The sequence below is a fragment of the Myotis myotis genome, unplaced genomic scaffold, assembly GCF_014108235.1.
Source record: "Myotis myotis isolate mMyoMyo1 unplaced genomic scaffold, mMyoMyo1.p scaffold_m19_p_10, whole genome shotgun sequence".
NCBI classification, from domain to species: domain Eukaryota; kingdom Metazoa; phylum Chordata; class Mammalia; order Chiroptera; family Vespertilionidae; genus Myotis; species Myotis myotis.
Window position 1 is genome coordinate 52,451,272 of NW_023416314.1, and position 25,307 is coordinate 52,476,578.

The following is a 25,307-nucleotide window of genomic DNA, read 5'->3' on the forward strand; positions in this document are numbered from 1 at the left end:
CATGATCCCAGTCCTTAAGTTATTTGCAATAGCTGACCCCATCACACCTTTCTAAATCTTCCATAACTTTCCTATACAAAACCTCTTCTCTTAAAAACAGTGCCCTACTTCACACTCATGAAAATACCACATATTTTTGCAAGCCCATAACTTGAGTCTTGCTTTACTTCCTGCCTATAATGTTTCTTCATCCCTTATGAAAGCTTACCCAGACTTCATAGCCCATTTCAGTTCAACCTATCCCTTAAAGCATTGGTTCTCAACCTTCCTAATGCCGCGACCCTTTAATACAGTTCCTCATGTTGTGGTGACTCCCAACCATAAAATTATTTTTGTTGCTACTTCATAACTGTAATTTTGCTACTGTTATGAATCGTAATGTAAATATCTGATATGTAGGAGGTATTTTCATTGTTACAAATTGAACATAATTAAAGCATAGTGATTAATCACAAACACAATATGTAATTATATATGTGTTTTCCAATGGTCCTAGGCGACCCCTGTGAAAGGGTCATTCGACCCCCAAAGGGGTCGCGACCCACAGTTTGAGAACCGCTGCCTTAAAATCTTCTCTGGTCTCTTATTTGGCCTTTATCATACACTAGCTTCCATTCTAAATCATTCATATATTGACATTAGCTTCCACCCAGATTATAATCTCCTGAAGGGTGGGGACAATTTATGCATCTCTGTAAACCCAGAAGTGCTCCCCATCTTTTATATTCCATGGCATACAGATTAAAAGTTAATATTTGTATGGCATGTTGGAGGAAACTCTCAAGGATGCTAGTGGCTAGACATGCTTGGCCCAAGGCTCCAACCAACCCAAACTCTATTTGACACCCTAAAGGCTGGAGGGATCAAGATCTTAGAACATTTGTAGCTTTCTTTTAGCATAATTACAAATAAAATTAGTTAAATTAAGATGAGATCATAGTGAAATAGAGTGAGCTCCTACTATAATATGACTGGTGTCCTTATCAGAAGACGGGCATGTAAAGACACAGGAAGCACACCATGGATGATGGAAAGCAGAAGTTGGAGTAATCTTTAGCAACATGTACAGTCTGTTGTCTACGATGGGACTACCAAGACTTTTTTTTCCCTACTGTCTTCTTTTTACTATTCTTTTTTTATTTATTTTAATCCTCACCTGAGGATATGTTTTCTTCACTGATTTGAGAGAGAAAAACAGGGAGAGGGGGAGAGTGAAAAATTGATATGAAAGAGAACATCGATTGGTTGCCTCCCTTATGTGTCCTGACTGGGGATCCACCCCACAACCTGAGTATGTGCTCTGACTGGGAAACGAACCCGAGATCCTTTGGTGCACAGGATGACTCTCTAACCATTTAGAAACACTGGCCAGGGTGGGATAACCAAGTCTTTTCTCCTCTGTTTCAAAAGAAGCTCACTTTTTCCATCAGTTTAGTATAAGGGAAAGCTAAGACAGAGAAGTCATAAGTTCCCTCCTATCTGTAATCTAAATCTGACAGTAGCCCCCACTAGATTGATGAAAAGAATAACATTTTATCTAGCAGCTTTATCATCAGCAGAAAATAGTAATGCTATTTTTCAAAATAATTATTTACTACCATTCCTATTTCTCCCATTTAAGTTAAAATTTAAAGGTAATCTATATATATATAAAACCCTAAGGGGCCGTCCAACTGTCCAACCATCCGACCGATAGCTATGATGCACACTGACCACCAGGGGACAGACACTCAACGCAGGAGCTGCCGAGCTACGGTGACTTGGCAGCTGCAGTTCTTGGGTGATGCACCTGGAACCAGAGAGGAGGGAGCCCGATTCCAGGGTGTGTCACCCGAGAACCGCCCTCTCACAATCCGGGACCCCTTGGGGGATGTCAGATAGCCGGTTTTGGCCCAATCCCCGCTAGCTAGGCTGAGGGACCCCACCAGTGCACGAATCTGTGCACCGGGCCTCTAGTATAATATAGAAATACAAAAATAGGTAAACAGAGAGTCTAGATTACTGCTACTCCAAACACAATTCTAATGTATTTGTATTTGTATTAATTGCATTTCTATTTTCTAAATAGGATCTCAGGCGTTCATTTTTCTTGTTATTTATAACAATAAATGGCCAATATGTAATGGCATTTATCAACTGCTCACTGAAACAAAGGAACTGTATCAGGGCTGACACAAGTGATTGACCTGATTAGAGAAATGTATATAATAGCTGGTTTTACAATTAATATTACAGATAAAGGACCAAGTATCAGGAAGTTCTTTTTGTTATTCCTCTAAAAAAATACTACATAAATCTTCTATAAATAAATCCTAATGATCCAAATGAATAAGTCACACACCTCACATGGCCAACAGCACCAAAAAAAAAAAAAAAAAGGTTCAAATCCTTTATCTCCCAGGGTATAGGTGCTTCTTTCCACGCAGAGTTCAGAACTTGAGATTTCTATTCTTAAATTTTATTCACAAACTGACTTTTCATGGCGTCATTGCCTATATAATAAATTGAATTTCCACAAGTGAAACTACAGTAGGGCAGCAGAGTGTATAGTAGTCTTTTCATAGCAAGATTGTCCCAATAATTTCTACACTGTGTAATTTCAGTTAAAGCTGCTAACCACAGACTATAATTAAGTTAACATTCAAGACTTCACTACACCTCTCTATAAAGTGTAAACACAATTTGGCATACAACTGGTACTTCTGAAGTGTGTGGATTCTCTTTCACTCTTACAGTTGAACTATCCATTGCACACTTTAAGTTCCATACATAGACACCAAGCACTGAAGGAAACAGGAAATATTATGCTAACATGACTATATTATTGATGAATAAAAAAACATAACCCCAAGGCTAAGCTGCCAAATAAGTAGTGAATTAATTTCTGTAAAGTACTCCAATATTACAAAGGTGTGTTGAAAGGTGTCTGCTCATGTTTCAAATTAAACGCACTGCTGGTCAGCATTAGCACCTCAGCTTTGAACACCAGCCATTTGCCTATAACACTTCAGGGGCTAGGAAAAACGGATTTGCCGTTCACACTGGAATAATTAGAACATGTCAGGAAGAATTAATTTCCTCATTTTTCAAAAGGATACACAGAAATTACCATGTTATTATATGACAGGGTCCCTTGGAGAATTATATTAAATTTAATTTCTAGCGCAGCCCACACAACAAATTAAAGTCATAAATAAGATGGAAAGAAGCGGGACGCAGAGCATATGTTTATGGCAATGAGTGAAGCCAAGGGACCAGAAACAACTATCTTCATTTCATTTTATTTAAATCAGCCAGACACTGTGTATCTGAATGACAGCACTTGTTAATGGTGCTGAGATTATAGGCTCCTTAATTTTAGAAAACAGAAGCAGTCAGTCAGTGTCTGAAATAGTACATTTCCTACAATGCAAAAATTAGTATAAATTTACTCCCTTTCAAGTCAATTTCTTTTTGCCCTGCAACAAGTTTAACAAAGATAAACTTATTTTTAATAATACTGTTCCTCTATTTGTCTTCTCTTTTGGCAATTTTTTGGGTCAAAAAAAAATGAGAAAAGTTAAACAGAAGAGTTTCAAGAATAAGTAAAATTTGCAAACATAAACTTTGTCCAAAATACAAGCTTCCTGCTTCATCCTTTAAATACATCTACCAATTTAGAACTGAGAGACAAAATGTGTTTTTTATATTAAACTCAAACTGTCTTTCTTACACTGCCTATCAAATCGGAGTAAAACTGATAAGGGTATTGTTTAACCACCTTAAAAGCACTAGACTTTTTAGCTATTCATTAAGTCCAAATATGCGTATGGAGCAGACAAGATTACTCAGCACTGATAATGTACCTACCACTCAATGGCCAGAGACGTCCCTACTTCCTTCTCCTCCTGCTAAAGAGTCTCTCAAGTATCACCGTTCTACCTCAGCTAGCCATGGGCAGTCAAAAAAAGGTTTTCACTCCTGGACCTATCATCCACTCTGAAATCAGCCCGAGCCCAGCATAGAAACATTAATGAAACTTTAATAAATGTATTATAAAATATGAATGATATTATTGATCCCCTCCCTTCTCCTTATGTACATTTTTATTTGTTATTTAAGTGATGGATAAAATAACAAGACTGGAAGCAAGTATATATGACTCTCTTAATTTTTTCCTATATACTATAAAAAAGACTCAAGGTGTCCTATAGAAATTAATACTCTTGCATTGAGACGTCAGCACCTTCTCCAACACTTAAGACTGGCATTTCAGACCTAACAGCAATCCAAATGCTTCAAACACCAGTTATCAAAACAATTTCTATTGAGTTATTTACCCACTCAAAATTTCTTAAGAATGCATAATTATATTATCTTTCAACATGAAATATACTCAATGTATAACAAATGCAAAAAAATAAGGGGTGATATTTAGAAAATTATTTTAAATTACTAAAGTAAACACAATGAAGAAAAAGAGTCACTGATAATTTGCTAAGCTTTTTCTCCTTCCAACATAGATTTAATCTCCACATATTCACCTACAAATTCTAAAGCATAAATGTTAAGATGACTCAAAGCCCCAGAAACATGCTGGCAACTTTATCGTGCTTAATAACTGAAAACATCCTTAAGGTGAAAAAAGAGTTTGTACACTTTAAGAAATGACTGTCGTGAAACTGAACACTCCCTGGGGTGCAACAAACTTTAAATAATTTGTGAATCAATTAACTGGTGACTCTCTTCATAACACAGATTTCACACTCCCAGGTCACTGCATTATCAGCCTGATACGAATCATAACATTTTGGAGAAAAGTTCATAATTGAAATCATTAATTAATTTAACAGGACTTTTAGTTATGCATTGCATTAAACAGCTGTAAAGGAGCAGAGATTAATTAGTTGTTTCTCTGACAATTTGCACTGCTGTTATTACTTGGAAAACTTTTCAACTTGAAAAGCACATCATGCTCTCTGTAATCTGGTAGTGACCTATCGAAGCAATTTAAAGTTGAAGGAACTGTAACTTTTCTAAAATAAAGTCTAAAACCTTTGAGGTGTTTCTTTCTCTAGAATAAAAATAAAAAATTTAAATATCAAACATTGTAAAGTCTGAACATCTCCAGATGTGAAAATGCATCTGGAATAAAGTCTAAAAGCATATGTATATAAAGCACATAGTACAAATAAAACACATAGTACAAATATATATCTTGAGAAGCTCACAAGATGAAGAAAACAAAGATATACCCAGCTAGCAGTTTCATGAAGCTAGTGAGATGATATGCATTTACATGTTTTGTATAGCCTTCTTTTTCTCTTAAAAGCAAAAATAAAAACTATTAACCATAAATAAACTGTATTTACTGCCTTCACTTCTTAGAATTTAGAAGTAAATCCATTTGACTGACCTACAAGTTGCCTAGCAAGGCTGACAAGGTACAGGTAATTTCACAAAGCACAATTTCAAGGGAAAGTGACTAGCAATTTTTTCAATAAATTATTCCAAACTCCTTTCATATCACATCATACTTGGCATAACTTCATTATTTTAACAGCTTAATATCTCATCTCATATGCTATAGTAAAAGCACTAAAAGGTATATCATGGAAATTCTAGTAAAATGTTTAATAGTCTAGAAAAATCTCCATCTTACTCAAATTAATTAACTAAAATTAAACATTTTCCAGGTTCCTATCAGAAAACAATGGCACTACTCAAAACTCTCACGTATTGTGTTGTTCTTTTTTCCAGTCTAATCTCTTTCCCTAACCCCTCTGCTGTACCCATGGCAATGATACTGAATTATTACAATTCTCAAAACATAGCAGGCCCTTTCAATGTCTGGGTACTTTTACAAATGCTATATCTTAAGCTTAGAATAGTCTAACTCCACATCCTCATTACTCCTTTAAGAAGCAGCTCAGATGCTAACCTATTTATTCATGAAGCCTTCCCCGCCCCCCCCCCCCCCAGTTCTCCCTGGCAAATTGCAAATTTCTATTTTTCTTACTTCTTTCATACCCTAATTCTAAGACTAATGTGCTATTATAATTTATCTCTTCACTTGTCTCTCCACTAGGTTTTTTATGCTGGCTAAAGGCTAGCTTTAGTGTGCTATTCACATTTAAATCTTCGATATGTCTATCTGAAACCTATTAAACCTTCTGTAAATGTCTGTTGATTATAAAAGGAATAAATAGGGAAAGGGGGTGGGAGAAGGTCAAAGAAGCTAAAAAGGGGATAAATGGTGATGGAAGGAGACTTGACTTGGGGTGGTGAACATACAATACAAAATACAGATGATGTGTTATAGAGTTGTACACCTGAAACCTATATTTTATTAACCAATGTCACCCCTATAAATTCAATAATAATTTCAAAATAAAAATAAAAAGGAATAAATAAATGAATGTGCACATATTTATTTCCACGTTTCATTTCAGTATTTATTGAGCATCTATTATAAATCAACCATAGTGCTAGATGCTTGACAAAATCTCCACAAATTTTTAAAAAAAGATAGCTTCTCTGTATTTTTTAAAACATTTAACCTCACCTACTTTTTTATTATTTTGTTTAAAAATTGGTAATTATTATCTAATTAAACTTGGAGTGGGTCATCAAGAAATAAAAACTGAAAATATGTTATTTCAGGATATTTTCTTTTATATCAAAGCCCCTTTGCTATGAAAGATCCCTTTCCCAGGAGTGAAATTAAATGAACATGTTAAAAACAGTTTATGCCTGTGGTTCTATCAAGGCTCCCTTATCTAGGCAATGTACATGAAAGTCTATTAGAACAAGTGTTTCCTCACGTGAGCAGAAGAGTGAATCTTTGTCTTTTCTGAGATAGCATTTTATAAAGTCACAATGATTACAGTGCTAGTTCCTCTTTTAGATGCATTATGTCCAATAATTCACTGTCAGGGGGAGGCAAATGGTAATGGTTTGTGCCTTGTCATTCACATTTTCTCACTTATATCTTTATAGCTCACTTATTTCTCATTTCAGCCACTACAATGGAAAGGATAAGTTGGCATTTTCTTAAAGTGTTGTCCTTTAAATAAGAATCTGTGGCAATTTTGCTCTTTAATAAGGGTGTTTCCTATTCCAACAGTTTATCTCAGAGTTCTTGCAAGAATTAAATGAGATAACATATATAGGTACTCAATAAATATTAGTCCTTTTCCATCCCTCTTACCCTGAAATGCACCCATCCCAGAGAACATGTCCTAAAGCAGGTTGTTACTATGGAATTATTCTGGCATTGTATACAGATGGGCATGCACTCTTCACATATATAATGGAACCATTGAATAATAGGTTTAAGATAGTGAAAAGCAAAGTATCTATCTTTGTTAGAAATAGTGGAATGGACAAACAGTGAAATTAAAAGTGATAAAGAGGCCGAAACCGGTTTGGCTCAGTGGATAGAGCGTCGGCCTGCGGACTGAAGGGTCCCAGGTTCGATTCCGGTCAAGGGCATGTACCTGGGTTGCGGGCACATCCCCAGTGGGAGATGTGCAGGGGGCAGCTGATCGATGTTTCTCTCTCATCGATGTTTCTAACTTTCTATCTCTCTCCCTTCCTCTCTGTGAAAAATCAATAAAATATATTTTTTTAAAAAAAGTGATAAAGAGTGTAGATGAAGTTTGCCTAAGCAAATCCTAAATTGCTGGTAATAGGTCCACTTTCTTTCAACCAATTCCTCCTTGTGACCAAGAAAGCTGACCAAAGTTAAAGCCTAGTGTATAGAACAAAACAAAATTAACTTCCACATAGAAGTCAAATTCATAACATCTGATGCATTTGCTCCATTATAAAAATTTATTTATTTTGGTTACCTTAGGAGGTACTAGAACCAATGGTACTTTAGGGAAGCGCTATCTTGACAGCATCACATAATCCTAAAATCCAGAAGAATCCCAAATCAAGAATAGAATCTATATCTAAAAACGTATAAGCTTTGATTCTACCTAAAGATTCACATTAAAATGCATAAGCAAAATAACACCATGGTAACATTAGATTTGTTCCTTTAGACTCAATAAATCAGGGAAACTGAAACATATAACCCACCAAATCTGCAAAATCTTTTCTGAATAATAGTGGATGTTGCTCTTCTTTATCCCCATCTTATCAGAGTATGCATATGCTTTGTTTCTTGTTTTGCATTTCATTCTACCAAAACACTCAAAATTACCCCATGATTTGTATATTTGTGTATCTGCCCTATGTGGTTGCAGCTATGTGTCTGTGGGTGTTTTTATTCCTTTTTCATAAATCAAATCTGTCTACCCACAGCATTATTTGGGAATTTTATCAACACATCTCAACCATGTACCTATTACAGATAATATTCTTATTACACTTTACTATCACTGAAAAATAATCCTTCTTACTTCCTCTAAACTTCAAAGCATGTTTTTGTAGTAGTATCTTTGAATCCAAGTTCATCTTATTCCACCTTGTCTGAGTACACTTGAAAAAGCTAGTTCTGGAATCTTGACCTTGAGTTCAATGAGGCTTAGATCTAGCACACCTGCCTGCTTTCAAATTCTCCTCTGGGGTAACATCATACAGCAATTACATATTGAACAAGTCCAACTCCTTGTATAAAGCTGTGCTTACAAAAGTATGTTTATAGTTAGTGTGGCAGAAGTACCTGAGTCAATACCAATTTCACTGTGGAATATTCGGTTTTCTCTTTAATGTTCATACAGTGACATTAGACATGTCTTACTCCCAAGAAGATACAAAGTAGATGTCAAATTTTCAACATTTCTTCTGAAAGTATATGTTTGGCTTATAGGAGAAAGATATACAAGAAGGCAGAAATTATTTCATTTTTTCTAAATCATCATTTTAATAAGCAGAAACAAGATCTATCTTCATCTTACTTAAAAATTCAAGAATCATCTTTCTAATAAAAGAATAAAGGTTATCATGAAAAATATAAGGATTGCATGTACGAATGCAAAATGAAAGAAAGGGGCAGAGGAAATGAGAAGATAGAAGGGAGGGTAGGGGGAGAGAGGAAAGTTACAGGAATGGAGAGGAGAGGGAAGAGAAGAGGTGGAGAGAGGAAGACAAGGGAGGAGAGATAGAGGGAAAGATAAAGAGACAGAGAAAGGAGGAAAGAGAGAAACTGTCTTGCATTAAACCTAAGAATGTGGCAGTGGTGGAGGATAGGAAAAGAGGTCTTAAAAGCCAACCATACCCATTATTTTCTTCCTAAAATATTTCCTCTTTTATAGAGAGACAGTGGAAAAATGAAGTAAGCGAATTACTTTCATGAATATTCATTCTTATTTCACTTAGTTTTGTGGAGCTGATAGCCCCACACCTTGCTTAAGAATTTCAGTGCTCACATTTCTGCACAGTCAAAGTGATTCCAAACAATTTCTCTAATGTGTTACACATATAAACAGGTTTTTCTTCAAAACCAGGCATGGTGGTCATTTTTTCCTCAGTCTTTCTCTTCAACAAACCTAGTTATTACAGAAAATGAAAGGAAAATTCCACTCTTCATTCATATTTGAGTTCCTCTGACTTGCTAAAATATCCTGTCCTGTAACATAAGATGTAATTCCATGAATACCTATTTTTTTCCTGAAAAGAAGACTTTTATAAGATTTAATTTACAAAATTTAAATAGAGCAAGTTTTCCTATCCATGGCTCTGAATATTTTTCTTTCTTCTATTCTTTCTTTTCCATTTTTTTTTACAGAGTAATAATTATTTCATAAGAAGTTTCAATTCACATTATTAAAAATATGTGACAATTATCATTTCAAGTCAGTTTTCTTAGCACCTATTTTTAATGCCAAAATTAAGAGATTATTAGAGTTTAAAGAAAGAGTATGGTCATTGAGACAAACAATCTTGAATCTGAATTCGACCTCTATCATTTACTGTTACTCTTGGGAAAGTTTATATATGACTCTGAGACTCAATTTCATCAATTATAAAAATGGGTATAACAATTTTCTCCCTCACAGTGTAATTATGAGGATTATATGAAAAAATTTTCATGACAAATATATATAAAACATTTAACACAACATCTGGCACAATTAGGCACTTAATACATGATGTTATTAATAAATTATATGCCACTACTAGAGTACAAGAGTTATTTCCTAATGATTTTACCAAAACAGGCAATGGAATTAGAGTCCTATGGTAGACACTCAGTTATTTAAAAACAATGGCAGACCCCTTTTTCCCTCCATTGACCCTGTCTACCCCACACCTAACCTCCTCCCCCCAAGGAATTCACCACACTATTGTCTGTGTCCATGGTTATGCATATATACATATAAGTTCTTTATTTTCAACAATAAAGATAAATTTTTAAAAAAAACAATGGCAGACCAAAGAACACAAATATCAAGACTAAAAAAAAAAAAAAACTTGCCTATTTTAATGGAATATTTTTCAAACTGTTGAGGGGATGATAATAATCAATTTTCTGAGTGCCAATCAGCAATTTTTTTTTTTTTAAATAGGTGATAAAGGAAGGAAGGAACAAAGGAAGAGAAGGAAATGAGAGGGGAGAAAAGAGAAAATACAACACAGCACATGTAATAAGGGTAAATATTGTTCATGAAAACTTTTTATCTCAGTTATATAACATTGCATACTGGGTCAGGATAGAAATTTCTTAGTCTGCATCATAATTAAAAATGTTTGAAACCCTCCTAACTTAAGAGGAGCTAGAACACATGAAACGGTGGCTCTCACATAACAGGGAAAGAGCCAACCACCTTGTTCATATGAAGGTTTCTCTAATTCATGGAATGTAGCAATTGAAGCCATCTAGTGCCCTTTGGGATATCTTGTGTTATCTTCTTATTTGAAAGACTATAAGACAAAAGTAGTTACCAATCAGTTTATCCAAGGGCAAGAGAGAAAGACTAGATGGCTTCTGAATAATCATTCTAGTTCTATAATCATGAAGCAAGGGATGATTTAAAATGAAGAAAAAGTAATATAATTAGAAGGATTTAAAATGTCATTCTTTTCACATTCAATAAATTCAAGCACTTACAAATAAAAGACCAAGGAAACCAATGATTTGTGGAATAAAAGGACAGCAAAGTATCACCCAACATGCTTTATTTAAAGAAACTCAGTTATCTCTCCTTTTGCAAAATATGTAAGATATGGATTGGGTGTGGGATGGCATGAAGAAAGCAATGTACAAAAGGGAGGTGCATATAAGCGATTTTGTTCACTTTGGTCTTATTTCAAACCAAACCAGTATGGTGGTCAGCTGTCAGCCAAAGAGAACAGGGCCAGGAACAGAGCCAATCAAGCTGTGTTAAGTAACCTAGTCATTCCACAGAAATATGTACAGCTCTTGTTCCCTGGCAGTACAGCTGGCAACAGCACAGCAGTAATTTAAGGGGTTTTCTATAGAGTGCTTATGAGTTTGATTTCACTGTTGGCTTCTTGCCATTGCAACCTATACAGTGGGTAGCTCTGTGAGTTACCCAACTATGCGCTTAGATGATAAAGAATCAGATTTTTCACTTGGTAGGCATGAAGTCAGCTGAGTTTTTACTTTGCCAAATGCTTTCTTTTTTTGTTTTTGTGAACTCCTTGGGTTAAGAAAAATACATAGTTTGTTTTGCCAAGCACTTTTCCCCTACACTTTGAGCCATGTATTTCTTTGGGAAACTAAATTCTTTCTATTTCACTCATAATTCATCAAACTGTTTTCTCTGACAACTTAAATCTTTAGAGCCTTTTAAATACCACTTCTCTCATTTTATCTCCATTACTCTCCTTTTTCATACTTTCCCATTGACAATAAAAAAAAATTTTTTTTGCCAGATTTGAAGTAAAAAGGATGAATATAATTCAATTTCTGAGGTTCAAGATAATGTTTTACATGTAACCAAATAAACTTTCCATTAGCTATTTGCAATTTCATATTATTTACTTCTGAAACTCTTAAAGGATGTTATGTAGTTTAATAGCAAAGGACTACTAGTCATCATTTGGGTGAACTGTCATGTATTTGGGAATGTTTAATTTTCAGTCAATTTAAACTGCTTCCTACATGCATATATCACCTCATCTTATATGATCCTAATACATAATATATTCCAAAACTGTTCTGGTATTAGAAACTAAACTACTCTCACCAGCGCTAGCCAAAATTATGGCGGGTGGGATGGGAGTGTAAGGGGAGTGGAGGATGTAGAAGAGGGTTAAGGGGGAATAAATGGTGCTAGAAGGAGACTTGACTTGGGATGGTGAACACACAATACACAGATAATGTATTATAGAATTATACACCTGAAACCTATATTTTATTAACCAATGTCACCCAATAAAATCAATAAAAAATGAATTTCTTTGATTAAAAATAAAATATTTTTAAATAACTTTAAAAATAATACTTGGGATATACTGTGAGGCATAGCGAATTAGCAGAAGAACTGACCTTCTCCACCCTTTGGCTCATCAGTGTAAAATTAGAAAATGCTCCTTCTTTACTGTAAAAATATATAAATCTCCAATAGGATGCCCTTCATTTATAAACAGATATACACCTCTATACCAAGGTCACCAGAGTTGCCCATTCACTCCTACTCCAGGCAGAATGCCCAGTTACTTTCCATAGCTAGAGACATCAGGAAGTCGTCCTCACCTCCCAAATTCCATTCCAAGGGTTATTTCATTTTCACTGCTGTGAACTGGTAGAGTGGAGGTAGAAAAAGTCAAATCCAACTACCAGAAATTCATCAAAAGTATATGATTAAAGGCAAATTTCAAAATGACATTTCAAACAAAACCATCTAACAGACAGTAGTTGGTTAGCTACTATAGTATTCTCAGTAGTATAATTCAGCCATATTATGGAATAAATGGGTTTCACTAGGTTGCCCAAGGAACCTAATCACCATCTATAACATGGTTTCTATATGACTATCCATTCCAAATTCCAAACAACAAACTTTCAGAACTTTATCTGTAAGTTGACAATTGCCTAGAAATACATCCCTGTGTATACTTCAAAACGTCTTTTTGTGAAATAGATAAAGGAATAATAAAATATTAGGCAACTATCAGCCTTTTTTAAGTAGGTCATTTGCTTTACAAAAAGGGAAGCATAAATAAAAAAGAAAAGTGAGAATTCAACGTTTAATTTATAAATTACTTTCTCATTTACTATATATGAAGTTTGGGATTTTAAAATATAGTACTTGGAAGTATGCATAAACAAATAATTATTATGGCTATAATACGTTGTTAATATTACAAGAGTGATAACCATGCCAATACTAGGTACTATGGGTAATGAAAAAAAGGCAGTTTCTAAAACTACATACACTATTATATTTTCCTGAATACTAGTATAATTGATTCAGATGCTGCTTTAAAAAATACACAAAGTTTCTAAGCTAAGGACACTAAGAAATTAACAAAAGTATAAGTCAGTCCATTCTCATGAAAATTCTTGAGCAATAACTAAATGCACACTTAACCATCTGTATAACCCAATGCCTTGTTTTCATATATGAGCAAGACTACGTGGATCCGTAAAAATGTTATCTGGGCAAAGCTTTGAGCATCTATCATCAGAAATTCTCATAAAGCCATCAAATATACTGTACAGATATGATGCCTAATGATCTAATAAAAGCCAATTTCTAATGATTAAGAAAAACTAGCTCACTATAGAAAAACAAACAATGTTAACAGACAAAGCCTGGATTCCAAGGAAAGATGGATGGACATGAATTATGAAGGTTTTGTAGGAAATAACACATAATGTTTTCAGTAAAAATTAGAATAGAATTTAACTTGTTTAAGAAACTGGGGGTAGAGGAGTGGGAGATATCAAGCCTTCTCCTGAGGTGTAACATGAAGCATAACTTAAGATATCATTATTCTCCAATTTTAATATAAGCTATTGAGACTTGTAATGAAAGGTCAGAAGTGTTGCCTGAAACCAACTGCACTGTGACATTCTCATTCATCTGCTGAGCCTGAAGCCCCACAGCAGCTGACGACTCTGATGTCCAATCAGGCTTTCCAAATCATACCCCAGAACACATGTGTTAGTGGATACCACATTGCACGTGCTCCTCACTCATCTCACCCAACCCTCTCTGCCATCAGTAATCCCTTTCGTTACCAGCATGCTATCCTTCAGATATAGAAATTGTGCAATAGAATCAGATCCCTGCTAGCCATCTCTGTCAGGTCAGCTGGAGACGGAAGGCCCACTCATTCAGTTGCATCTATTGGAATAGTGCATAATTCTGGGTATTATGCATTCTAACCAATTGTGAAGCCACCATTGAAGAAGCATGTTTAAGTGGTATGTCCTTGTTTGTGACTGGGCAGAAGAGGTAGTTTGTTTGCATTTTGGATAAAGGGGTGTGTGTGTGTGTGTGTGTGTGTGTGTGTGTGTGTCTGCGAGCACGTGCACGCACGCAAAAGCACATGTGCGAACCTCTGAGAATATAAGAGCTGCATGGAACATAGTTATCATTTTCCTCTTGAAGTATGTCATACAAATTGCTATGCTGAAATATAATATTTTATAAAATACACCATTGTCTTTGTGTGGAGGGACCTAATAGGACAACAGGGCAGGTCTCTCACACATCAGTTGGGGTGTGGAAGGACACTGTGTTCTTTCTTTGCACCCAAAACAAGTTAGAAAATAAATCTGTTTGGAAAAATTATCTCAGGTTTTGCCAAGGGAAGGAGAGTTAGGAAAGTTTGAGAGGTTCCTTATCCAGAAAAACAACAAGCATTCATACTAGACTGTATGTGTCTATCACTAAGATTCTATAGGAATGAGAAAAGTGTTCTTAACAAGAAAGTTAAATTCAAATGAATTTAACTGAATTTGAATTTAAATGAATTTGAATTTAACTTGTTTTTCAATGATGATTCTAAAGAAGGACCCAGTGTTTGAGGTTTTCATCAGAGGTTCTAAAAAAAACCAATTCCTAGTTCTTTGAGTGAAATAAGGGTAAATGGCAGTTCACTGTGTTGTGCCACTATGGTCTAGTATATGACTTCAACAGTACAATGATATTTTCTGGGATTTTGTTTTCCCTTAGAAAGAAAAACAAGAAGAAAAGTTTTCATATAATCATGAGTCATAGAGTAAGAAATGGACATATAAATGTTAGCTCAGTGTATAGTATCCCTGAAGAAAAGGAAGAAGCCCAGGAGATGTGCATGTCCAATAAAAATGGAGAATATGGCTATATTTCAGCTCAAACCAATATTCCCTTTTCAGGAATCATCCCCTCTGGCTCACTGCTGACAATCCATGGATAGCATATGAGTGAGATGAGTTCATGAGTAAGATAAACAGGGATGTTCCACGGCAGGTAAATAAATTTGTTTCCACTGAGATAATTATTCTTACCGTGTGTCACTACTCTCATGGCATAAACAGGACAGGTGATGACATCCTATAAAATGCAATTTTTATTCCTACACTCCTGACATCGAGATATATAACTCAGTCAGCTCTCATGAATTTTTTTTTTTTGCTGTGAAGCTATGAGTGGTTTTTTGTTATTATTGTGCTTGTTTTTTTGCTTTTTAAAAATCATTATCATCAACTGTCCAATAATGTTAAGAGACTGGGAGGGGGGGATGGGACTGTATTATTTTAGGCTACCTGGACCTATTAAGGACTACATATGTTATTATGTGAGATAGCTAAATATAGTTATATTACTTGGATTTTTAAAGATTAATATCTGCATTATATAATCCCTCTGCAATACCTGTGCTCTCAAATCAATGCCCTCTCCCAAACCTCACGTCCTTTCAGACCTAACCTAGGCAAGAAACAAGGAGTCACAATTCTTTGTACCAACAAATAATTTTTCTAACTATAATTCATTAGTACCTTATTCCAAAAGTATATGAATACTTACAAGATGGTTAATCCTCATTAAAAACTAAGATTATATGACATAATTACATGTAAATAAGAAAAATGAATTAAATTCTTACCCTTTCCTATGTCGGGCACTAGTTGTGAATCATATATACAATTAGAGTTATATTGCCAAGCTAAAAATATTGGTAAAGATCTAAAAATGACAAACAGTGCCTTTTAAATTAATGTCTTATTAGTTGAGTGAAGTACACTGACAAAGAATAATTTATGCTTATTCAAACTGCACTCGACATCTTCAGGTGTTTCCAAATGAGCTCACAGAAGAGTGATTAAATGCATCTGATAACAAGCCACACATTGCTGAAATTACTTACTGCCTCATTTTATGATTAATTAAACATGTAGATTAAAGTTGCAAAAGAATTTAGATTAATGAGCAAGTTAAGTCTTGCTGATATAAGTGAATTGGGAATTGGATGCTCTGTGGAACTTTATAAACATGCATTTTATAATGAATAAGACAAGGCTACATGCAGAATCGTGGCCACCAGGGCCTTTTGACGATGCAGTCTTTTTTAACATGGTTTGACAGCTTTCAAATAACATTCTTCTATAGGCTTTAAACTTTGTGCTTTGCTGTAAAACACAAGACTACGTAACTCATGTACCAGGAGTACGATTATTTTCAAGCTCTCCAAGGAAATGACCCCCTGGAGCAGCAGCTGTTCAGAAAAAAATTATAAGCTCAATTGTTATTTTAATCAGAAATAGTTTCATAGTTAAAAGCAGTTATGCAACTTGTAAAATTATATGACACCTCATCAGTACCTTCTCTTCAACACCCCTTCCTCCAAAAATAAAACCATCCCCAAAAAGTCATAGCTTCAGAGGACTTATTAGCAAAGCAGGGTGCTCAGTCATTCATAAAATATTCAAAGCCTTTTATTAGTGAAGTTTCTGTACTAGGAAAGTTTATGTTTAAATTTATGACAACTCTTATCAGCTTGAAGAGTGTGTCAAAATATCTGCTGGGGTTTGCTGAGTATCCAATTTTTCTCTTTTAAGATCAGTTTTACCTAATCCATGTAACTAGGCTGTGTCAAAAGCCGAGTTGGACTTTATTACTTCCCAGAACAAGAGAAATTCAGGTTGATCACAGAGATGTAGTGCATTCTCCTTTGCAAGGAATACAGAAGTGAAAATAAATTGATTCAAAGTTATTAAACTAGCTTATGGTTTCAAACCTATTCCATTTCTATTACTAAGCTGGTAGCACAATGCCACTTATTAGTATCACAGCATAATAAAGACACTCCTACAAATTCTTTGAATGGATCCAATCTGCTATCTAAAATATACCTTTAATTATTTTCTATTTATTTTCAGACCTTATGCATGATTCATTTCTTGGCAAGAGTGAGATTTTTAAAGTGTTAAATGTTTTCCCTTTCAATTTAGACTTTTTAGCCTCTAAAGCCTTACCAAGAAAACTATGGAAATTTTTACATAAGAATCAAAAGGAGCTGCTTCATGACACAGGTGGCAAATTACCCTCATTAACCCCACATATTTATCATGTGGACATAATTGCCCATTTGAAGATTTATGTTAATGAAAATATAATATTGAGACATAAGTCTCTGACTATACTGAAATTCATTAAAAGTGAAAATCACTTTTTAGGCAGACAAAACAAAATAGTCTTCATTTGATATGTTTATTTCAGTTTTATTGTCATGTTTTTCACTGAGTAATTTAAACCACATTATATCACCACAAAAGGTTACTTCAAGTTTATAAGCTTTCCCCCCTTATAGTTCAACTTGAATGTAACAGTAAGGTCTTCTAGGTAAAAATATGGACCCAAATACTTCAAGGACCAAATAATACACTTTTTATTTATATAAAAATTTAAATTCCTCATTTATATCCTTCAAAGGAGGAAATCTGACAACAAAGTAGTTATATTAGCCTGAAAGAAGCTAGATTAGGTAACTAAAAAAAAATTCCTTTGCAATTTTAAATGCACTTGGTATGTGCCAGAAGGGCATAGCTTATTCATACAGCTCAACAGCCACCAAATTTTAAGAATCAGGATCTTTCCACTCCAGTCATTGCCATATTATTTCTAGGCCCCACAAATTACGAGGCGTGTCCTGGAATTACTAATAATTTAATAAAATTGTGTCATTCTTAAGGCATTTTAATACAAGAAGATACATTTATTTCCCCATGAAAGTAACTTTTGTAAAGTAACTGTAAAGTCCTAAATGCTGAATATACTTAGCTATTATATGTAGTTATTTTAATAATTAGCATGTTTCAGTTTTTTTGATAAATGCTTTATAAAATTTACCTGCATTAAGTACATAAATTTACTGGTTATTTAAAGTTAAGAGTTAAATGTTTACCTGAAATACCAAAATAGGAACTTTGCTCTGAAATTTTGAATAAATGAGCAATTTAAAATATCCCAAATCAGCCATAATGTGATATAAAAATTCCTAAACATTATTTTCATTAAATCAAGATGGCAATTTATTGTAACATATTTTCTTTTATTTCACAACATATAGCCATGTGGGCTATGAACCTTGCATTTCTAAGAGGAGATTAATATTTTCTCTATTTCATATATGGATTGAAAAAAGTATTAAAATACTCACCAGAGACTAAAATGAGACGACTAAATTCATTTTTGAATGTGATTGGGCCAAGGTTTGTCAAGGTGAACTACAAATGCGTTAATATCCACAACACTGCCAAATGCTGAATTATTAATATTGTCGGCTGCTCGGTTTCAGTTCATGCCCTATAGAGGAGTTTTGTGAGATCCATCAAAAACTCAGCCTCTCAACATGTTTACAAGCATCCTGGAGGCAAAATGACTTAAACTAAAAATAAAGTGACTCTAACCAAGCAAACTGTCATCAAGGCCAGACTAAGGTTCATAAATGCAAAGAACTAGTCTATAGCAGAGGGAGCAAATGAAGCCAGGTGCCACTCCATGCCAGAGCCTTGACAACTCAGCTCCCAGCACTTGAGATACGAGGCAGAGGACTAACCGCGGTTCTTCATGTACCAGGATCAGCAGCATTACGTACTATACTTGTAAGTTGTTTGGAGATTTATAAAGTATGATTATTTTTTAAAATCAAAGGTTTCTAAACTTCACTCTGTACTTTATATTGTATCAATTCTATGATAGATAATTCAGTTCAAACTAATTTTGTTTGCCCTGGCCAGGTGGCTCAGTTGATTGGAGCATCATCCCATACATCAAAAGGTTGTGGGTTTGATTCCCCATCAGGGCATATACCTAGGTTGCAGATTTGATCCCCAGCCAGACACATATGGCAGGCAACTGATTGATGTTTCTCTCTCACCCTCTCTGAAAATCAATGAAAACCATATCCTCAGGTGAGGATTTTTAAAAAGTGATTTTGTTCATAAAATGCAAAACCTACAGCTGAAACTAATGTTATATGTCAATTATATCAGAAATAGACAAATACAATGGGTTGGAAACTTGGGAAAATTTAAGATTTTTGATACTCATCTGTCCAATCTTTCATTCAATAGCTATGTCCCCTATAAAGCAAGACAATAGAGTGGTGAAGGCTTGGGGCAGTGGGGGGCAGGGCAGGTATGGCTAGAAGGGGTCAATGGGGGAAAAAGGGGGACATCTGCAATACTTTAAACAATAATGGTAAATTTTTTAAAATAAAAAAGATTTAATTGTGGTAGTACAATGGTTTAGTTTGTATATAAAATTTAGCTAATAATCCCAATAATTTTAAACACAAGTTAAAACAAGAAAATGTATAGAAACTGGGTGTTAAAGTTATGAAGGCCTTAGTATTAAACCACAAAAAAATCAATGCAATCCTCATTTGCCACAGAAATAAGAAATAAGTGGGAACATTAGTTATACTCATAAATTATATATATACATATATATATATATTATACCTGGGCTCTTATACAAAGTGATGAGAGGTCACAAAGTCCTTCTTGAAGCATTTTCCTTTCCTCATCAGAAGATATAGAATGTCTAAAAAGAAGAAACTAATAGTTATTGGACCCACTATCTGCCAGATATAAAATAAATGTTCTCTATTCATCAGATAATCTTCCCAACAACCACACTCATTTTATAGATGAGGACACTGAGTCTTAAGCTAAGTAATTTGTCCAGAGTCACACCAATGATGGGGATGAAAGTAAAGCCCTAGAACGCAACTCCAAGGTTCATTTGTTCTTTCTGCTACATTATGCTTATTTACAGCCTATACTATTTTTGTATTTATGTTATTCTCTACTAGCTAGAATTCCTTTCTGGTTCTCAGATAATCCATCCCTACCACTTCCTTCCAATTTTTATCTACCCCAAAAAGCATGTTGTATTCTCTCAGCACTTTGTTTAAAAGCCTTTATTACAACACTTAAAGTTACAAGGATTCATACAATATACGTTCACATAAAGTTACCAATATTATCATCTATATTACAGCAATATAATCAGAAAATGGTTTCATTGACACACTACAGTATGTTTCTCCCATTCTACACTCCTCTATTCTCTCTCACTTTCAGATGAACTGTTATTATTGCTATTATTATCATTATCATTATCATTATTACTTTATATTACCAACCTCAAACAAATGAGATTGTTCTCGTGCTATTCTCTAGATCCCCAAAATAGTGTATATTTTCCTGCTTTTAATCTGCTCAAATGTTCTTATACTCCTAAACCACCTCTCTTTCCTTTCAATAAAAAATTCTACTCCTGAACATTTCATAAAAGGTGTAAGACACTCTTGATTGTTCATTTTTTTTGCAACGAATATCTAAGCACTTATTATTTACTAGAAACTAAGAACAGAAAACAAGATAGAACTTATTTGTCTAAGAGCTTACAACCCACCACAAAAAGATAAGTAAACCAAAATTTGTAACATAGATTTTTGCCATAATAAAAGTATGTAAAAGTGATATGGATACAAAGAATAAAAATTAATAACCCATCTGTGGAGATAATGGTCCAGAAAGGCTTCCTACTGAAGGTTGTATATAAAATAAAGTTTCATTAACAGGACATAGCAGAGAAATAACAATAGTAACCATCTGTTATTGAAATTTTTCTATGTGTGAAGCATTCAATAAAATGCATTATATAATTTCTTAATATATGTGGAGACTTCTGCTTCTGACCAAAATGAACAAACAATGAGCAAATTTACCCTTCAGGCTTAAACAACTAAAAAAATGAGCAAAATATATGAAAACAACAATTCTCAGACACTGACCAGCAGGCAATGAAGGACAGTGATTTCTGAGAAAGGAAAAACAAGTAAGTTTATCCTTATAGCTTACTGCATAAAGAAAGAAATTACTGCCCTAGCTGGTTTGGCTCAGTGGATAGAGCATCAGCCTGCGAACTGAAAGATCCTGGGTTCAATTCTGGTCAAGGGCATGTACCTGTTGCAGGTTTGTTCCTCGGTCCCTCTTGCGGGAGGCAACCAATGGATGTGTCTCTCTCACATCAATGTTTCTCTCTGTCTCTTCCCCTCCTTTCCACTCTTTCTAAAAATCAGTGGAAAAATATCCTTGAGTGAGGAGAAAGAAAGGAAGGAAGGAAGGGAGGGAGGAAAGAAGGAAAGAAGGGAGGGAGGAAAGAAGGAAGGAAGGAAGGAAGGAAGGAAGGAAGGAAGGAAGGAAGGAAGGAAGGAAGGAAGGAAGGAAGGAAGGAAGGAAGGAAGGAAGGAAGGAAGATATTACTGACTGCAGTGCACAGAGGCAGAGCTTCATGGTCTCAGTGAGTTAAGAAGATAGAACTGGGGATTCTAAGGAGACCAAGGTGGCTATAGTGCATAGGGCAGACTAAGAGAGAAGAGTTAGACTTCCAGAGATCTGCAGAGTCCATTATAAGAATTTAAGCAATTACTGATCAGCTAGCTCATGGGTACACATACGAGAAAACCAAAAAAAGTTAGAGCAAGATATCCAAAAGGATCAGAGAGGATAATCCCAGAGTTCACATAAACCCAGGAATAGTTTATTTTCCCATCATCAAAAGTATAAAACTTTAAAACACAAGGGGCATTGGTGAGTACTCAAAACAGTATTGCCTTGGTAGTGGAGAAAATTAACCTTACAATAAAGGCTGTACTAGTCTCAATTGACAGAGCTTAAAAGCAAACATTAAAAGGATCACATTTGGGGGGTTAGGGGGAGAGGGTATGGAGAAATTGATTAATAAAGATAGAACTCATGGACATGGACAACAGTGTGGTGATTGTGGGGGTGGAGAGTGGAGGTGGAAGAAGGCATATAGGGGATAAATGGTGATAGAAAACATAAAATAAAATAAAAATTATTTCCAAGTATCTTAACTGTATACCAAGAAAAAAACTACAAAAATATTTATAGAAATACAGAAATATTCAGCACTCAGGAAGGTAAAATTCACAATTTTTGTTGATGCCAAAAATAAAAACTACCAGCCATTCAAAGAAGCAGAAAAATAGAACCCATAATGAGGAGAAAAAAATCAATCAATTGAAACTGATAATAGAATAAGTAGACAGGGATATGAAAACAGTTATTATAGTTGCATTCTATTTGTTACAGACTATATTAAGTATAGACTTGAATCTATCATAAAGACTCAAATTTAACTTCTAGAGATTAAAAAAAAAACAATGTCTGAGATGAAAAATGTATTGAGGTGAATTAAAACCAGAGTAGACATGCCAAACAAAAGACAAATGAACTTAAAGATTGATCGATAGAAACAATAAAAATTAAAACACTGAAAAAATGTGGACCAAATCAGTGAACTGTAAGACAACTTTGAGCTACATAACATATGTGTAATTGGATTCCACACAAAAAATTGCAGTGAACAAAAGAATTTCTGGAAAAAAAAATTTTTGAAGAAATAATAGTTGAAATATTTCCATACGTGACAAAAATTAAACCCATACATACAAGAATTTCAAAAAACCCCAAACTCAAGAAACATTAAGAAAACTACAAAATAATCAAATAGCTTACAACCTGTAAAGAGAAAATCATAAAAGCAGGCAGAGGAAAATTACACATCATATTCAGAAGAACATATATGAGTTACAACAGACTTATTTTTTAAAATAATGCAAACAAAAGACATGGATCTATCTATATCTTTAAATTATTCAACAAAAAAATTAATCTAAAATTTTATACCTGGCAAAATAAAGATTTTTTTCAGAAATACAAAAGCTGAAGAAAATTTTACCAGCTCATCAGTATACATATCTTACAAGAAGTGTAAAGAGATCCTTCAGGCAGAAAGTAATGCTACCAAGTAGAAATCCAAATCTACCCAAAGGAATAATTACACTGGAAATGTTATATATATGGGTAAATATAAAATACTGTTTCTTTCTTTTTAAATCTCTTTAAAATACGATTGACTGCTCTAGCTGGTTTGGCTCAGTAGATAGAGCATCAGCCTACAGACTGAAGGGTCCCAAGTTCCATTCCAGTCAAGGGCACATGCCTGGGTGGCAGGCTCAATCCCCAGTAGGGGCATGCAGGAGGCAGCCGATCAATGATTCTTTCTCATCATTGATGTTTCTATCTCTCCCTTTCCCTTCCTCTCTGAAATGAATAAAAATATATTAAAAATATGTATATATTATTGACTATTCAAAACAAAAATTATTATTTTTAGGTTTATAACATATGTAGAAGTAATATATCTGAACAACAATAGCATAAAGGCTAGGGAAGAGAAATGAAAGTATACTAGTATAAGATTCCATCTTATAGCGTACGTAAAGTGGGACAATATTACTTGAAGTAAGACTATTATAAGTTGTATAGTTTTCTACAAATTGTAAATCTAGCATGAAATGTAGTAAAACAAAAAAAATGAAAGAAATAAGCCAACAAAAGATTTAAAATAAAATCATAAAAATTATTAATAAATTAAAAACAAAGCAAGAAAAAAGAATAATGAAGAGATAATACAAGAAAACAAAAAGAAGATTCAACCACATCAATATTCACATTAAATATAAATGGTCTAAACACCCAAATTAAAAGAGATTGTGATACCAGAATAAAATGTAAGACTCAACTGTATTCAATCTACAAAAAAACAATCCACTTGAAAGATGAAGAAACAATATTTTAAAGGTGAAAACATATAAACTATATACCATGGTATCACTAATAAAAAGAGTGTCAGTGGCTATCAGACAAAGTAGATTACAGAGCAAAGAATATTACTAGGGAAAAAAGGATTCTTATATAATGATAAAGCGGTCAAGTCATTGGGAGGACATAATGATCTTAAACATTTATTTACCTAATATTCACTTAGTTTCAAAATACAAGAAAGAAAATCTAGTAAAATTTCAAGAATTATTCATTTTTTAAATCTCAGTGTGGTAAAAGTCTGGGGAGAGGGGAGGGTAAAGGCAGGGGGTCGGGATGAAGGGGTCAATGGGGGGAGAAAAGGAAACATCTGCAATACATTCAACAAGATAAATTTTAAAAACATAAAATATATGGGAGAAGCCATATAACAAATGAAAAAATGATAGAACAAGTAGACAAAAATCAGTAAGGATGTAAAAGACCTCAACCAACTTTACCTAATTTCATTTCTAGAATTTTCCAGCCAACAAAAGAATTAGGAATTCAGTAGCAGAAAGATATCTGAAAAAAATCCCTAAATATTAAGAAATAAAATAATCAGTGTGGTTCAGTGGTTGAGAGCTGACTTATGAACCAGGAGGTCACAGTTCAATTCCCAGTCAGGGCACATGCCCGAGTTGCAGGCTCAATCCCCAGTGTGGGGCATGCAGGAGGCAGCTCATCAGTGATTCTCTCTCATCATTGATTTTTCTCTCTCTCCTTTCCTCCCTCTCTGAAATCAATAAAAATATATTTAAAATTTTTAAAAAGAAATAAAATAATACTTATAAACAACCCACTGATCTAAGAAAAAATAATAGGGAAAATTAGAAAGTATTTTGAACTGAATAAAAAGGAAAACACCACATATCAAAATTTATGGGACATAGCAAAGAAGTATACTATTTGCTGCAACTATTCCTTCTATGGAGAAGGACCAGTATAGCAATATAACCAGAGTCAAAGTCATCACTCTCAAGTATCTTCACTTTTCTCAGTCATGGTAGCCAAGTTTCACCTTGTGTCTCTGAAATCAACAAGACCCTGCCTGTGTACTTTAACGCCTAGTGTTAATATCTTTGTGTTTATAGTATGCCTCTAAATCCTCAAAGTAACTTTAAATATATTCTCATTCCTTTAAAACAGGAATGGGGAACCTTTTTTCTGCCAAGGACCATTCTGATATTTATAATATCATTCACAGGCCACACAAAATTATCAACTTAAAAAT

At 34.3% G+C, this 25,307-nt stretch overlaps 1 long non-coding RNA gene across 1 annotated transcript in view; it reads right to left on the reverse strand.

The window, feature by feature from the left end:
* LOC118664868 overlaps positions 1-25,307 on the reverse strand; it is a 164,185-nt gene that overhangs the window by 30,138 nt on the left and 108,740 nt on the right. Inside the window, exons 4-7 of the long non-coding RNA XR_004970438.1 lie at positions 19,856-19,937; positions 18,550-18,695; positions 15,997-16,076; positions 8,654-8,793 (exon numbers count right to left, since the gene is read on the reverse strand). This is a non-coding gene — a long non-coding RNA (uncharacterized LOC118664868). The remainder of the gene's footprint in view (positions 1-8,653; positions 8,794-15,996; positions 16,077-18,549; positions 18,696-19,855; positions 19,938-25,307) is intronic.